The 15,221-nt window shown below is 41.4% G+C and overlaps 1 protein-coding gene across 1 annotated transcript in view; it reads left to right on the forward strand.

The window, feature by feature from the left end:
• Positions 1 to 3,623: 3,623 nt before the first annotated feature.
• VSNL1 (visinin like 1) overlaps positions 3,624 to 15,221 on the forward strand; it is a 99,844-nt gene continuing 88,246 nt past the window's right edge. The window contains exon 1 of the mRNA XM_032866879.1: positions 3,624 to 3,905. The gene's annotated coding sequence lies outside the window, so the exon portion shown is untranslated. The remainder of the gene's footprint in view (positions 3,906 to 15,221) is intronic.

Consider the following 15,221-nt stretch of genomic DNA (forward strand, 5'->3'; position numbering starts at 1 on the left):
CAAACATATAGAATGAAACCTTTTCTGTTAAAAGTGTTACTGTATAGTTTTATTCTAGGTAATAATTTGCTGTTGACCTCAGAAAGTTATTTTATTTTGTTCATCTATCCGTGTATTCTTTAAAATAGGATAAATAAAACAGAATAAGCGTAATTATCTTATGTAATGCATCTCTGTAAGGATTAATACCCATAGCTTTCTGAAACAGACAATTTACCTACACAAGAAAATTACTATCATTATTCTGCATGAATTTAAATGAGTTTAAAGCCATTTTTCCAATTCCTGTCTCTTTCCATTTTCTAATGTTGACTTTCAAACAGTTCATTTTTCCTTCCAATTTCCTAAATGCCCCCATGCCTTAAATTCCACCCTTCTTGGCTCATATATTTTACACACAGCATGTCTAACAAATAATATTACCATGAGCTCAGAGCACCACAAGCTCAGACCTGTTAGGCCCCTGGCGTTTTGTACTATCATTTTCCGTGTTCTACTTGTCTGTCTCCATTAAAGCGGATGCCAATATTACATGAGGTTGTGTACACCTAAAAAGTCGCTCTTAGTTTCATTTTGTTTGTTTGAATCTGGGAAAGAGTGAGGTGGGGAAGTAAGGCTACCTCGGAAAACAAATTGTGAGGAAAGGAAAATGGCTCCCAGGAATTTCTGAGCAAGTGAGGATTCTACTAGGTAGCCCCCTAAAATCCCAAACTCTTCTCTACAGCACCTTCCTCTACCCCCTCCCAAAACCCTCCAGAGTATGAAAGCTGACAGGGTTATATCCCTCCACAGTGCTGGGGACGCGGTTTTAAGTACAGAAACTACTGCTACAGCTCGATGGCATTCTGCACTCAGCAGGGTACGGTGTTGCTGTCCCTGGACTCCAGGGCTCAGAGCGCTGGACTGAGCGCCTCTGCTCTTGCGGGATTACCAGTGACATCTGCAAATGGCGTAAAGAAGGAAAGAAACAGAGGGTTCCCTCATCGTTTAGTGTCTACCACATTTCTCTTTTCCAGTTCATTCTGTCATCCTAAAGAGGGGAACTGCTTTCTGTAATTTAAACGATAATATTCTTTTGGTGTCTTTTAGAATTAGCTTCCCTACGGTGATTTCAGGCAGCCCATGAAAACTCGACCAAAAGGCATCTCAGGGGGAAAAAAAAATGACAACAAAACATTAGGGCTTAAGAAAATAAAGTTGTATAATGGCTGGAGGTTAAAAATTAAAATACCGCATTAAGGACGCCAAACAATGCTTCAGTGCAAATGAAACTTTTTAAACATTGCCCACTGAGACAAAGCTGCTTCACAAAAGCGCACGCATCTAAATCAAATCTCCCCTACAAGAGAACAAGGTTTAAAGTATCAGTGTTCGTTTTTTCCTAAGCACAAGTTGAAAGTAAGTTATCTAAACCGGAACATCGGCACGAAAGAGACCGCCAGGGCTCAATCAATGGGCACGTCTCTTCCACGCGGAGAAATGGCATTATGACCCCTTCCTTCCGCTGATGCAGATTGCAATGCGGAGGCTGTTCTCTAGAGAGAAACCAGACAGCCCAGCGTAAAATGCTTTAGGACGAGAAATGGACCAAAGACAAGAAATTACTTTGAAAGCTTTGGAAGCCGTCTCCACGGCCATCCAGAACTGACTTCTGACCCCACCCCATCCCAAGAAACAGAATCCGCTGACCAGTCCCGCTGCGCACTGCGCACTGCGGCCCGGGAGCGCGGAGCTGGCGTCCGCCAGACTCTCACTGTGCTCGGCTTGCCGCAGCGCGCCCGGGCGCGCGCCCTGTTCCGCGCGACTCCGCGCTCCGGGTTTCCGAGGTCGCCAGCACCCCCGCGAAAGAGCCCCGCCGGGAGCCGACTTCTGCGAGCTCCGTCCCGGGAGTCCCGAGAGCGCTTCCCCCCTCTGCGCCACCTTCCCGAGGCGTCTGTTCGGGAAAGCACGTTCCTGGGCTCCGGGCCGACCAGGTTAGCTTTGAGCGTCAGGCTGCGGCTTAGGCGTCACTCCGGGGGTCTTCACTGAGCATAAGCATTTTCCAGTGCCAGAGACTGGTGGGGTGGAGTTTCTCCTGGTGTTGGTTAAAGTATCCTCAAGTTCTTCCAACCTGGACTCCCCGACTTGGTAGCTAGGAGTAGCTCCCTCCTGGCAACGGAGATTTTTCCGTCTGGAGACCTTCTGCCATGGGAGATGCTCTTGGTGTCCTCAGAACAAAAAAGGTTTATTAACACTGCAGTTCTCCTGAACGTGCGAGGGTGTGTGGAATTGTAAAGGTGTCTACTTAAGGAGAACCTAGACTTTCACTGTGCCCCCCACCCCAGAACTCCCCTCTCTAGAAAATAGAACTCCCATCTGAATGTAAATCTGAGGATGGGCTTTTGTTCACTGCATTTATACCCAAAAATAGTGGCTAATAGTAAGTAGTTGGTTAATGCATAATTGTTGAATGAATGAATGTGCAAACATACACACTTGAAGAAGCTGATCAGGTTGGGAACATCTGGGAATTCTTGTTTTCCTGGTAGGGAAGCGACCAAACATTTACTGGGCACTACTCCTTGCCAAGTCTTCTAGGCTTTGGCAGGACAGTGGGGAGAGGGGGAGGGCTAGCAAACACAGGCGTCCTTAACCGACACAAAATGGGGCTTTATAATATCACGTAGTCCAAGCTCTCAACCCTGTATTCCAAGGATGGTTTGTTTCCTCTCATCCATCCCCTACCCCCTCACCCTGCGGAGCGTATTAAAATATGTATGTGTGTATATATATACACACACACACACACACACACACATATAAATAATATATATTTATTTTATATATTGATTTATTGATATTATTATAAATATAATAAAAATTAAATATTTATTATATATATTTATTTATTTATTAACTGCACACTGCAGGAGCTGGTTAAACGTTTCTTGATGGTTAGCATGATTTGCCCAAGGTCACACAGGGCAAGAAACTTCGGACCCAGCTTCCTTCCAACATACATTTCTCCAGCCTCTCTGGACAGGACGGTCCTGGGCACTGGGGTACGAGAAGGCCCGGCTCCCCCTACTCCCAGGTTAAGACCCTCGGATGAAATGGCCCAAGAGAGGTGGCCACCATAAACACTCCTTCACAGGGAGCCGGGTACAGATGCTCAGAGCTAGCTGGGGATACAATTTCATCTCGAGAATAGGATTTCTGCAGATTTCTCCGTCACCTTCCAACCTGACAAAAGGTGGGCCGAGGGCCCTCTAGGGCTGGGAGCCCTGGGAATAGAAGGCTCCAAGTGTCCCATCTCTGGCCTTCGCCTTCATCATCAGACTTCATAACGGCGGGGTGTGGTGAGCCCAATGGGCTCTCCCTACCGCCTGCCCAGGTGCAGGCTGCTCCGGTAGTCTGGCTCTCTTTTCCTATGTACTTTCCTTTTGAGTTTCTGCTAAAATCTGGAGACATGGAATCCACCCGCGGGAACTCCGAGCCCCTCCAACTGAGCATGCGCCAATGCCAGGCTGCTTTTGGTCACCGGCTCCAGAGCTCTCCAAGCTGGGGCTGCGGAGCTGGAGGAGGAGGGAGGAGGGAGGAGGGGAAGGGGAGGGGGTGCCTCGAGACTCGGCGGCTCGCGCGCCTGCGCATCCAGCTCCAGGGACCCTAGGTTTTCTATGGGATTCCCAATCTGCAGCAGAGACTTACCCGAGCTTGTTGCGGCGGCGGCTGGGCTTGCGAGGCGCGATCCAAGAGGGATTTAAGCAGCCTAGAGCTCCAGAGCCAAAAAGAAAAAGAAAAAAGAAAAAAAGCGCGAGAGAACCGCACAGAGAGACGACTTAACCGTTTATCTGAATTATACATATATATAAAGAACTGTTGAGTTTTATCATTTTCGTTAAGTGACCGTGCGCAGCGCTCTAACTGTAAGTGGAAAATGCAATCTTCGTTGCTTTTCTGCATGTGTAGTACAGCCAATTGTCTGAGAGATGCTTTGGCTATTGTCACATACTTTGCATAGATGCCTCTGAATGCATGGTGGCAATTGCTTTGGTTACTGCTGGCCATCTGAATGTGTTGCCTGTCAACGGGGGGGGGGGGGGGTCTTTTGGGATAAGGGGGGGGGGGGAAGGGGGAGTGTTTATATGCGGCGTGTTTGGGGGACTATCTAAGGCTGGATTTAAGATAGGTGAAACAGAGGTGGTTTTTTAGTGTAAGCCTAAGCAGATTTCCTTACACGGATTTAAGTAGCTAATTGAGCGATTGTGAAGTTTTCCGGTTGCTGATAAAACTATTGAGCGGTTGCAGTCAAGTACCAACCTGTCATCCGTGGGGCTGGGGCACCATTTTTCTCACCGTGGAAGAGCAGTGAAGGTGTTTGCTAAGTGAAACTGAGTAGACGAGATGCGGTGTGGAAATCAGCGTTGGTTTCCGAGCGGGATGTTCGTGTTCAGAACCACGGAGCGAGGCGCAAAAGCAGCACATTTCCTAGTATTTAGAAACGAGAAGATAATTTTTCGGTTTTGATTTTTCGTCATGACGGTGAATGGGCAAAAAGGGAAGGATGTACAATCACATAGTTAGCCGTTTTCGACAGAGTCTGAGTCTCAGAGCCTCTGAATGGGAACTGTCAGAGCCAAACTAGTTACCTGCCTTTTCATCCCGTGTTCACATTCTGGATACAGGGTTGAGAAATGTAAGCCCAGATGTGTTACATTTGGTAGTGTTTCTTTAAAGGAGAAAAGGTCGTTTTGTGTTTTGAGTTAAAATGGGTTGTTCCTTGCCCAGAAGCTGAAGCGGGGTCTTTGCAAGGTCAAACCCCCTGTGGAAACCAGGGGCACTGGTGAATGGGGCTGGGGGTTGGAGGAGATGGTGAGGCTCCGTACAAGTGCTGAGCACTGCACGGATCAGTTCCCTGTGAGATGGGAGAGTGGGAATCCATTTTTCTAGAGTTGTGCTCCTGCCCATATTTTGGAGACTAAAATGAAATGGAAATGCTAGTGGGTGTAGAAAACACAAGTGTATACTATCTGTGTGTCACATCTCACTTGAAGACAAGAGGAGGGAAGGAGTTATGTTTCTACATACTGATTTTTTAAAAAATTAAAGGAATTTCAGGTTGAGGCAAATGAAAAAGGAAACTCTTGTGAAATATATTTTATCCCCACTATCATCTGAACTGCTTATATGTGTATGGTAGTGGGGGGGGAGTTCCTGTATCACTGTATACTTCACGCATAAGTGCACTCTCATGAAGCTAGGGTGTTTAATAACTCCAGAAAATGCTGCACTGAAGCAGTTGGCAGAATGGCATGAGGTAGGCAGACAAGTGTGGCCAGTGTGAGTTGGATTTCCATGGAAAAAGCAGATTCGATTTCTGACATAAATTTTCCTTTAAATAAGGCAGTTCATTATTTAGCCCTTTGGCCCTTTTGGCAGTCCAAATATTTCGAACACCTCAAAGGAATTTGTAATTTACAATGGATAAAATTTGAAATAAAAAATTCGAGAATGTTCTCTCCTTGGAAACCCAAAATGTAAATCACTGGTTCTTCCTTCCCTTACTTAGGGCAGAAGGCTCAATCTCTTGTCATAATTGAACCATTCTCCTGGTCATTGCTGAGAGTTGGAATCTGCTTCATCAATGGTGCAGGTATTGTTACACTGCATTGATAAATGGGTAGTGCAGGAAGAATGGGGAATCTGGCACTAAAACTCAGAGACAAAACTCAGATACCCTGGCTTGTAGGCTGACAGAGTCACATCAGGCAGAAACCTTCAAAAGCATCTAGTCCAAACCCCTTATTTTACATATGAGGAAACTGAGGTCCCGCACCACAGAGCTTAGAAGAATCAATTAACTTCTAGTCTATGAAATAAACAATTAACAGAGTAATGGGGATGGAAATGTTCCCTTCTCCCTACACTTTTAGCATCCTCAGTGACATTGCTAAAAAAGTCTTTAAATAAACAATTGTCTGGTCCCCAGCACATCTTTCAAGAGAATCCCAAGGATTCCTTTTCACACTATATCATTTCTCCTTTCTTGTAAGGTCACTTTCTATCTCTTTCCTATTGTCCCTCCCCTCCAACATACCCACCTTATTCAATGTTTAACGTGGCCTTCCTGGCCTCCTCTGCAAGTCAGTAAATTTGTTTGGAATCCTTGGATTTTTTTTTTTTTTTTTTTTTTGAGAGAACTGAGCTGTTTGAGCACTGGCCGGCCCCTCTCCATCTCCTCCATGCTCTCATCCTTAATGGACTCCAGCCCTCTAAGACACTGCAGGCACCATCCTCACTCCTCTGCCCATCCTGCATCTTCCAAAACCGCTGCAGCTGCAGGGCCTGCGACCTACCGGAGTGAGGCAGCTGCAGTGTGAACAGACAATGGGTTCTGCCAGCTCTCCTCTGGCTCCTAGAAGGCAGAAGGCAAATCCAAGATGCCTAACCCTCCCCAGCCTTCATGGAAATCCTCCAGATGCAGCCACCTGCAGAGAAGGGGAGGGGTGGGGGGCAGGAAGACTGAAAGAAGAAGGCCGGAGCAGCTCAGCCTGAAGTGGGCGCTAGAGAGGACAGCAGTGTCGCTTGCAAAGGCTTTAGGGCTCGGAAAGTACTTGCACAGCTTCCTTCTGTTTTGCGGCACTGAGACTGCAAAGCAAGCAATCCTACCTGCCTACCTGGGCCGCCTTCTCGTTCCTTCTTTTTATTATTATTTTTTTTTCCTTCTCAGTCTTTCAGTTTCTCCCTCATTTTCTCTCCTGAATGCCAAGACAGTAAAGCTCTAGGCCTTTTAAAGATAATCCAAGCCCTCCCGTTCCTTTTTGAAACATGTAATCTCCCACACCCTCAGAAAGATAGCACAACCACCACAGATGGCCCCTTCAGGGGAATGCCAGGAATTTCTACCTGCGAAAAGCTGAAGCATTAGGGAAGGCTTGAGGAAGACAGTCTGAGGTTTTTTTTTTTTTTTTTTTTTTCATTTGAAAGATGAGTTAAATACTCTTGGAAGTTTTTGATGAAGCGTGGAGGTGAGTTCCTCAACATTCAAAAATTTACAAATGTTTAAAAATTTTATTTATTTTAAGTAACCTCCACCTCCAGCATGGGGCTTGAACCTAGAACCCTGAGATCAAGAGTCACATGCTCTACTGACTGAGCCAGCCAGGGACCCCACCAACTAACAATTTAATTTAACCCTTCCCTTCATGTTAAACCTTTGCCAAATTGGGTTGAGCTCTGTCTTGGGTAGAGTCTGTCTCTAACAAATGTCACCTGGTCTTACTATCCCGTTCTGAAAATAGTTATGGCTAGACTGTTCTGAACACCAGGTAGCCTAGGCAGAGACTCGCAGAGACCCAGCTTTCATTTGCTATGCTGTGAATCTCATCTGTAATGGGATAACACGATGAGAAATGTTGTCCCATGCAAGCTATAGATTTTCTGTTGGGGTTGCATATAGGTTTGGATTCCAAACATTGCTGAGGAGCTCCTTGTGGAGTTTCATAAAATGACAATATAATGTCAATATCAAACAAGTAACCTAATTCAGGAGAGTAATACCTTTTATTGTCATTCTGGAGGTCTTTTTCTTTGTATTGAGTGTTACCTATGCCCCTTAGATTAGTAAATATTTAGGAACATTGGACGGTTTTTCTTAAAGAATGGGTCACATTCAGTTTAGTCTGAGGTTGAAATTAACAATGTCCATCTCAATTACATTTAGTAGGTATAAATGTATCAATTTTCCAAAAGTATCAAATGGTACACAAATTAAGTTAACAAATGGTATTTCTACTGTCCCAGTGGTTAATTCACGTAATTAATAGAGTAAAGGAACTGGATGGGATCCATATAAATTACTTAATCCATCCCTCCAACACATAAAAAGTGCAGTATGTCAAGGAGCATTTTCATCTCAAAGACATATCTACAATTTGATAGCACAGCCCACAAGGGCAGAGATTTCAATGACCCTTTTCATATTTCCATAAAATTTGTACAATGTCTTTTATAGTAGATATTCTGTAGTAGATATTAACATATGTAAAATATATTTAATATTTGTTCCAAGAATCAGTTGTATGCACCTTGTTAATTACATCAAGAAATTAAATTATTTTGACTAAAAATAGGCACAATTTACATTGCTTTCAATATTATTATGTTACTAAAAGGAAAAGTAGATGAAAGGTTATTATATAATTTGTTCTCACTAAAAATATAAAAGCATTATAATAACATCTTTAAGAGTTCATTTTAATCCATGAATATTTTTCTGTTTATCTCTCCTTTTTTAAAGATTTATTTATTTATTTATTTATTTTAGAGAGAGAGAGCGAGAGTGAAAGAAAGAGCACTCAAGTGGGTGGAGGGGCAGAGGGTGACAGAGAATCCCAACCAGACTCCCCTTTGAGTGTGGAGTCCGACTTTGTGTGTGTCTCTATGTTGTGGCTAGATCTCAGGACCCATGAAACCACTACCTGAACTAAAACCCCAAGTCAGATACCCAACTGACTGAGCCACACAGGCACTCCTCCTTCTATATCTTAATAAGTCAAAATATAAGTTATTTTTACCTATTTACAAGAACTGATATTAACAGGTCAAGAAGGAAATCTAAACCCAGACTATGGTAGCTATGTGTACCGTAGTATCTTGCGCTTTGGAATTATGGGTCTCTTGTGCTATGGAATTAGGTTAACATGTTCACACTGTGAAGGGACCACAACGGTACAGTCCTCATTTACAGTTTGTTTCTTAAGATAATTTATGCTCCCTTAAGTGAGTCAAAACAGTTTAGTTTCTCCCAGCCTGGTTCATTGAGAACTTCACAAATGGGGATCCTGGGGGTGCTTCAGAAACTACTTAATGAATGAAACAGAAATGGAATAGCAAATTAGTCGAGAAATCCTCACAGAGGTTTGACACTTTAATAATAAGGTGCCTGTGAATACATTAAGAAGATGTTCTATACCCTTATCAGCTAACTTAAAGCAAACAAGTTAGGTAATTTGTCATGATTCTTATGCTTTCTCTGGATTTCTCCACTGCCTTACTAGCTTCTAGCACAGATGACCTGCTGAGTAACCACCAACTGTTTATTTTTTTTTAAGACAATACACTGCATTTATAATCATTTGTTGGATTATTTTCAGGTCAACAATCTATTTCCTTTTGTTCTAAATTACCCTTAAGACTTGGAGCATTCTCATTTCACCGACTGGCCTTCAAGCTCGATATATGTGATGCAATAATTGCCGAACTTTTTATAGAAAGTAGGGCTCTCTTAATTTAAATGATTTCATTTTTATGAAGTATTACTCATAAAAGGCAAAGTGTTAACATATTGGTTAAATGTACTTGGAGTAATTATAGATCTATAGAGTGAATTTGGTTTTTCTTTATTCTTGCTCATATAAGGACTTTTCTGAAAATGGAAATCTTTCAGTTTAATTTTTTTTTTCTCTTCTTTGTTTGGATTTTATTTATTATGGCTTAGACTCTGAAAGACAATGAGCTTTTGAGGAGCTGAATGTAAATAGAGTTTTGCAAATGATTAACATGTTAAATGTGCTTTGGAGCCAGGGTGGATTTTTTTCTAACCCAAATAGCTAGACCTTAATATTTTTGTTGTTTCATATTTTATTGCAATAGGAGATTCTTAAAATAGTAGACTGTGGTGCTACAGGAGTCCTTGGTATTTTATATTTTGTGTTGGTTTTATTAATTTGTGATTAGTGTGTTTATTTCTGATTTCTTGAAACCCAATCCTAAATTATGAGTGAAATGTTCCATTGAAAGCTTATTAAGCATTACCAATAAAGTTAACAAGCTTATTAATATATTTTATTTTAAGGTACCAAATAGTGCCATAAAGGTGCAACTTTCAGTTAACAATTTCTGTTTGTTGGAATCCTTTGGCAGTTGGTGTTATGAGTTAATGGAAGACCATCAATTTTGTTTATTCCAGAAATTCAAGAGTTTTGAAATTTATACTGAAGGCATTTGATGTTTGTTTTCTTGCTAATATAGGAAATTCTATACAAAATAAAAACTTGTGAAATCAGTTTAAATTCTATACAAAATTTTAGCTTTTCTTTTAAATGTTTATAAAGGTAATCTTTCCTCAAAGAGATGAAAATCATCCATTTAATCTTTACTCATTCTTAGTTTGTGAATGGGAGAATTCCTCAGCCCTCTCCAAGGTTTTAACTGGCTCAAAAGAAAGTAGGGTAGGAAATGTGTATCAGTTTTCAAGCTTGATACCCTTAGATAAAAACCCAGTTCCACAGATTATTCGTTCAATGACCTTGTATAAGTGATTCAAACTCTCAGCCTCACTTTCCATTTAAAATAGTAATTCAGAGGATTCTTGAACAGAATGAAAGACTACATATATAAAGACATAATGTTTCATTTGTGAAAATGCAGTAAATGATAGTTACTATCATTCCTTTCCTCAGAAATCAAGTGTTCTGAAACCATTTTATTCTCTTGAGTTGTAGTAGAACCCACATTTGTCGTGGAACCTCTAAAGGAGGTGTCGAGCTATGGAAAGCAGAGAACATTCGACAGTGCCTAGCCTACCTTGTAAAACAAGTGTCTAGGGAGTGAATGTGCCAAGCACAGTGTTGTCACTGTGCAATCAACATTAAATAAGTTACAATCCCAGTCTTGACGGAATTAATGCCTAGGAAGACAGATAAAAGCAATTCACTACGTCAAGTGAAATAGAAAGGTGGCCTGGATGCATAGAAAAGAGAGTTTCTGGAAGAAAAGCCTACACTGACACCTCAAACTAACATTTTTCTCATTCTTTCTTTCAGTGCACCTCCTTGCCATTAGACCTTTTCTTTACTATCATCCCCCTGCCGTATAATACCAGCATATGATTGGACCCAACAGAATATGGAACTAAGAGCACATTTTTACATTTGTTAACTTATTGAATCTATTTTAAGACCATCTATTATTTTTCAAGGTACACTTGTCTCCCCTTATCTGTAGTTTTGCTCTACACAGGTACAGTTACCCCGGGTCAACCCAGCTCCAGAAGCTGATGATCCTCCTGATGAGTGGTCAGAAGACCAACAGTCGGCTAATGCTAAGTCACATGCCTCCAACAGTTACCCCACTTCATCTCATGATGCAAGCATTTTATCAGCTCCATCATCACAAGAAGAAGGGTCCGTACAGTACAATGAGATATTTTGAGAGAAAGGGAAACCACATTCACATAACTTTTATGACTGTATATTGTTATAACTAGTCTATTTTATTATTACTTACACTTGTTAATCTCTTACTATGCCTAACTGATAAATTAAACTTCATTATAGGTATGTATGTATAGGAAAAACCATAGTATGTATAAGGTTCAGTCCTATCTGAAGTTTCAGGCATTCATTGGTGGTCTTGGAATGTATCTTTTGGGGAAACAGGGAGTGCTACTATAACTGAACAATGTGACCCTTGTCTCCCACTCAAGCCTCCAATGAATCATAGGACTTGAACAAAAACATTTCAAGAGCACCCCTCCTTTTGATTTAAATATCATACTATCACACTTCTATCCTTTATTACCTTCCAAAAAAGGAATTTCTAATACTCTCCTCTCACCTCCCTTATAATTCAAACTAATTTCATGACTTACCTTTCAATGCCTGTCTGTGGGAGGACTTTTATGTGATCTATTCTTTCATTCTTTCCTCCCAGGGCTTTCATGATAAGGAAAGTATATCTCTCAACCCTTCTTAACTACTGAGCTGAAAACTTGATTCCAATCCTTCTGCACACACACACACACACACACACACACACAAATCCAAAATGGTCTTCTTTTCTTTAGCTCTTCTAAGACCCATTTTTCTTCTCCTCAGCTTTTTCTCTCCTCTCCCCATATTTCCTGCTTCATTTACTAGGGAATTTCAAATATATTTCTAACGTGTGGTTAAAAAAGAACATCCTTTTCTCCCTTTGAAATCTATAAAAGTTATTCATACATTCTGAGGCTCTTTTGTGTAGTAAGAGTCTTGGAAGATTCATAGAACTAGGTAGGAATTTTGGTCCTAATTAATTTGGGGGGGCTCATTTTCTCACTTGTGAAATGGGAATAATATACTTATTTGCTTTATAGGGTTGTTGAAGACCATATATATGTGTATATACAGGTATGCATACACACACAGATATACATACATATATATAACATACACACATACCACCTAAAAGAGTACAGAGCACAGAGTAAATCATTCTCCTCCCATTCTGGACCTCTACCTTTCCTCCTGCCATTCTCCTCAGTCTGCATTTCATCGTTTATCTTAGTCTCCTGTTCTATGTTCTGCTCTTTCTAAGCGTATGTGTTCTAATTTGCTGGTAGTTAAATAGTAGCTAATACCCACATATCCCAGGGAGCCTGGTGAGTGTGGTCCTAGAAAAAGTATCCTAACTGAGTCAGCGTCCTAGCTTAGACCTGTGCTCTGCATCTGTTTGGGAAACTCTTCCATTTATTTCAGACATGCCTCCTGCTAAAGCTCCCCCAGCTTCCCATGACTAACGTTCGGTTAATGAACAATCCTTCCCACGCCAATGACTTATGGCATGCTTCATAAATAATGTCAGAGGACATCTGCCTGTGTTTGTCTCCTGCCCTTAATCCTCTCTTTCCTTCACCTTTTGCTCTGAGATGCCTCCAGCACCTGTGACACATTCCCATGACGGCCTTACTTCACTTCTTTGGCCGAGTCTAATATTATCACTTAGTCCATCTGTTGTCCGTCAAATAAATGTCCATCAAATAACACCCAGTATATGGCAGAAGGGGAAGTGTTAGTGGCGCATGCAATAAAGGTTGCAGAATACCTTTGAATCAGGATTAACCTATCAGAGCCTTCATTGGTTGGGTGTTTGTAGAAGAGCACACCAATCACTAATGCACATTGGCTAAGAGCAGAGAATGGTTCTCAAAGCAGAGATGAGGGAGTACTGCACATACACACACACATATACATACGTGTACAATAAGCTCAAATACTATCATCGATCGTTTCACATTTTTAAGCAAAATATTTAAGAGCAAATAGCTTTAGAACAAATCAGTACTTAGGAAAAGGTATTAAAAGAAAGGCCTATTGAAAGTTTGCTCATTCTCAAGGAGGTGGCAGAGTTGAAAGGGAAGGTGGTTTAAATTTTGTAGTAAGGACATTTTCAACTTTGTTCTCTCTCTTTTTTTTTTTTTTTTTAAGATTTATTTATTTATTTGACAGAACCTTTTAAAGGTTAAAGTTTAACCTTTAACTGAGCCACCCAGGTGCCCCCAACTTTGTCTCTTTAAAGAAATATTTCAATGACCCTGATAGTTATTGCCCTTCGGAGAGTTTTGTTGAAACTCTTTTTGAGGGACATAATGCTTCCTCCATCCCACGTTCAGATATTCCTAGTGCACGTGTGAATTGAGTCTGATTGTTCCTCTTGTAGAGAACCTGGTAGCCGTTGAGATTTGTTTGGCCTTGTTTCCAAAGTTTGCTCAGGAATTTTGTTAAATTATGCTGGTTACCATCTCTGTGTCTCCTGAGGACCCCAGCTGGTAAAGCTGCTTTAGAAGGACATGAGTGGAACTACGTAATGGAATGCCTGTAAAACTGGGAGGCAGGGGCGCCTGGGTGGCTCAGTGTCTTAAAGCCTCTGCCTTCGGCTCAGGTCATGATCCCAGGGTCCTGGGATCGAGCCCTGCATTGGGCTCTCTGCTCAGCCTGGAGCCTGCTTCTCCTCTCTCTCTGCCTGCCTCTCTGCCTACTTGTGATCTCTGTCTGTCAAATAAATAAATCTTTAAAAAAAATAAAATAAAACTAGGAGGCATCACAGGTTATAGTCATTATTCATGTGAATTCCTGGAAAAATTACTTAAACTTTTCTGAGTTTTCATTTCTTCACGTGAAAATAAATATGGGTGTCCGTTTCTTAGGGTATAAAACACAAGCTATGAACAACATACTCTATACCTTATGATATTCAGGGGCTTTGCAACTCCTCACAGTTAATCCAGCAAGGAAAGGTAAAGAGGAAAGGTAAAGAGGAGATGCTTTCTGAGGTGTGCAGTGTTTGGAAACATGCGTGGCACATCCCATTTCTCTGTGTGAAGGGCTCTGCCAGGTTCTTTGTTTTACTTGTATATTAACGCATTCGTTTTCATAACAATCCAATGAGATAGCTCTACTTTAGACCAGGAAATTGGCGCAAGGATTAGAGAATTTGCCTAAAGTCATGAGGTTTGTAAGTGATAGCTCTAAGATCAAAAACAGATCTGTGCCCTTTCTACCTGCTTTACCCTGTGTTTTTGTATTCACTATGTTGCTACTATCTATGTTATCAATGCATTCATTCTTTCACCAATACCTGTTGCATATCTGTCATTTGCCTAGTACTCGATATATGAGGTAAACTAAAATGGCCATAATCCCTGCACTCATAAAGCTCAGAGTCTAGCTAGAGAAACATATATTAAACAAATAACCACAAAATAGCACAAAATTACAAATAAGATTGGGTACAATGGAAGAAAATACATGACACTGTAAGAAAACGTGACAGGAAGACCTATTTTGAGCTGTTTGAATAGATTCCAGGGAAATCCAGTAAGATCTAGATTTCCAACTCAGCCTCCTGGGATTGCTACTAAGATGTGGTTATAGCTGCTGGGCCTTGAGAAGGAGATGACTACTGCATTTCTCTTTGAGAACAGGAGAGTAGGCCTTGCTCCCATGTTTAAGCATCTCCTACTTTATCCATGACTCACAAGGTCCCCAATAATGAGGACAACAACAAAGCTTTTGATGGCAGTACATCTCCAAGAGAACCATGCTGTGATACATTGTTCACTAGGACAGTTTCCAGGCAGAGAAGTCCGCAAGCACCTGTGTGTCCAGTGCTCTTGCCAAACCCTTGGCTGCTTTCAAGTGGTATACATATTTGGGTCTTTAAACATGCTTAAATGTTTCTATAATTCCATTAAGTTAAACGTGGTTTTCATTTATTCAACAAGTGTTTATTGAACACTTACTATGTACCTTGAGGATATAAGACATTGTTTGTGCCCTCTCGGCACTTACATTTCAACAGTGGAGACCAATAATTGATGGTCTGATAAGAATCATCATGGGAGGAGCATAGAGAACTATGGTCGCACTTCTGGGGCACACAGAACCCAAATCTCCATATGGTGAGGTTTGGAGATAGGCTAA

The sequence above is a fragment of the Lontra canadensis genome, unplaced genomic scaffold (genome assembly GCF_010015895.1).
Source record: "Lontra canadensis isolate GAN:19392208 unplaced genomic scaffold, GSC_riverotter_1.0 scaffold32, whole genome shotgun sequence".
NCBI lineage: Eukaryota > Metazoa > Chordata > Mammalia > Carnivora > Mustelidae > Lontra > Lontra canadensis.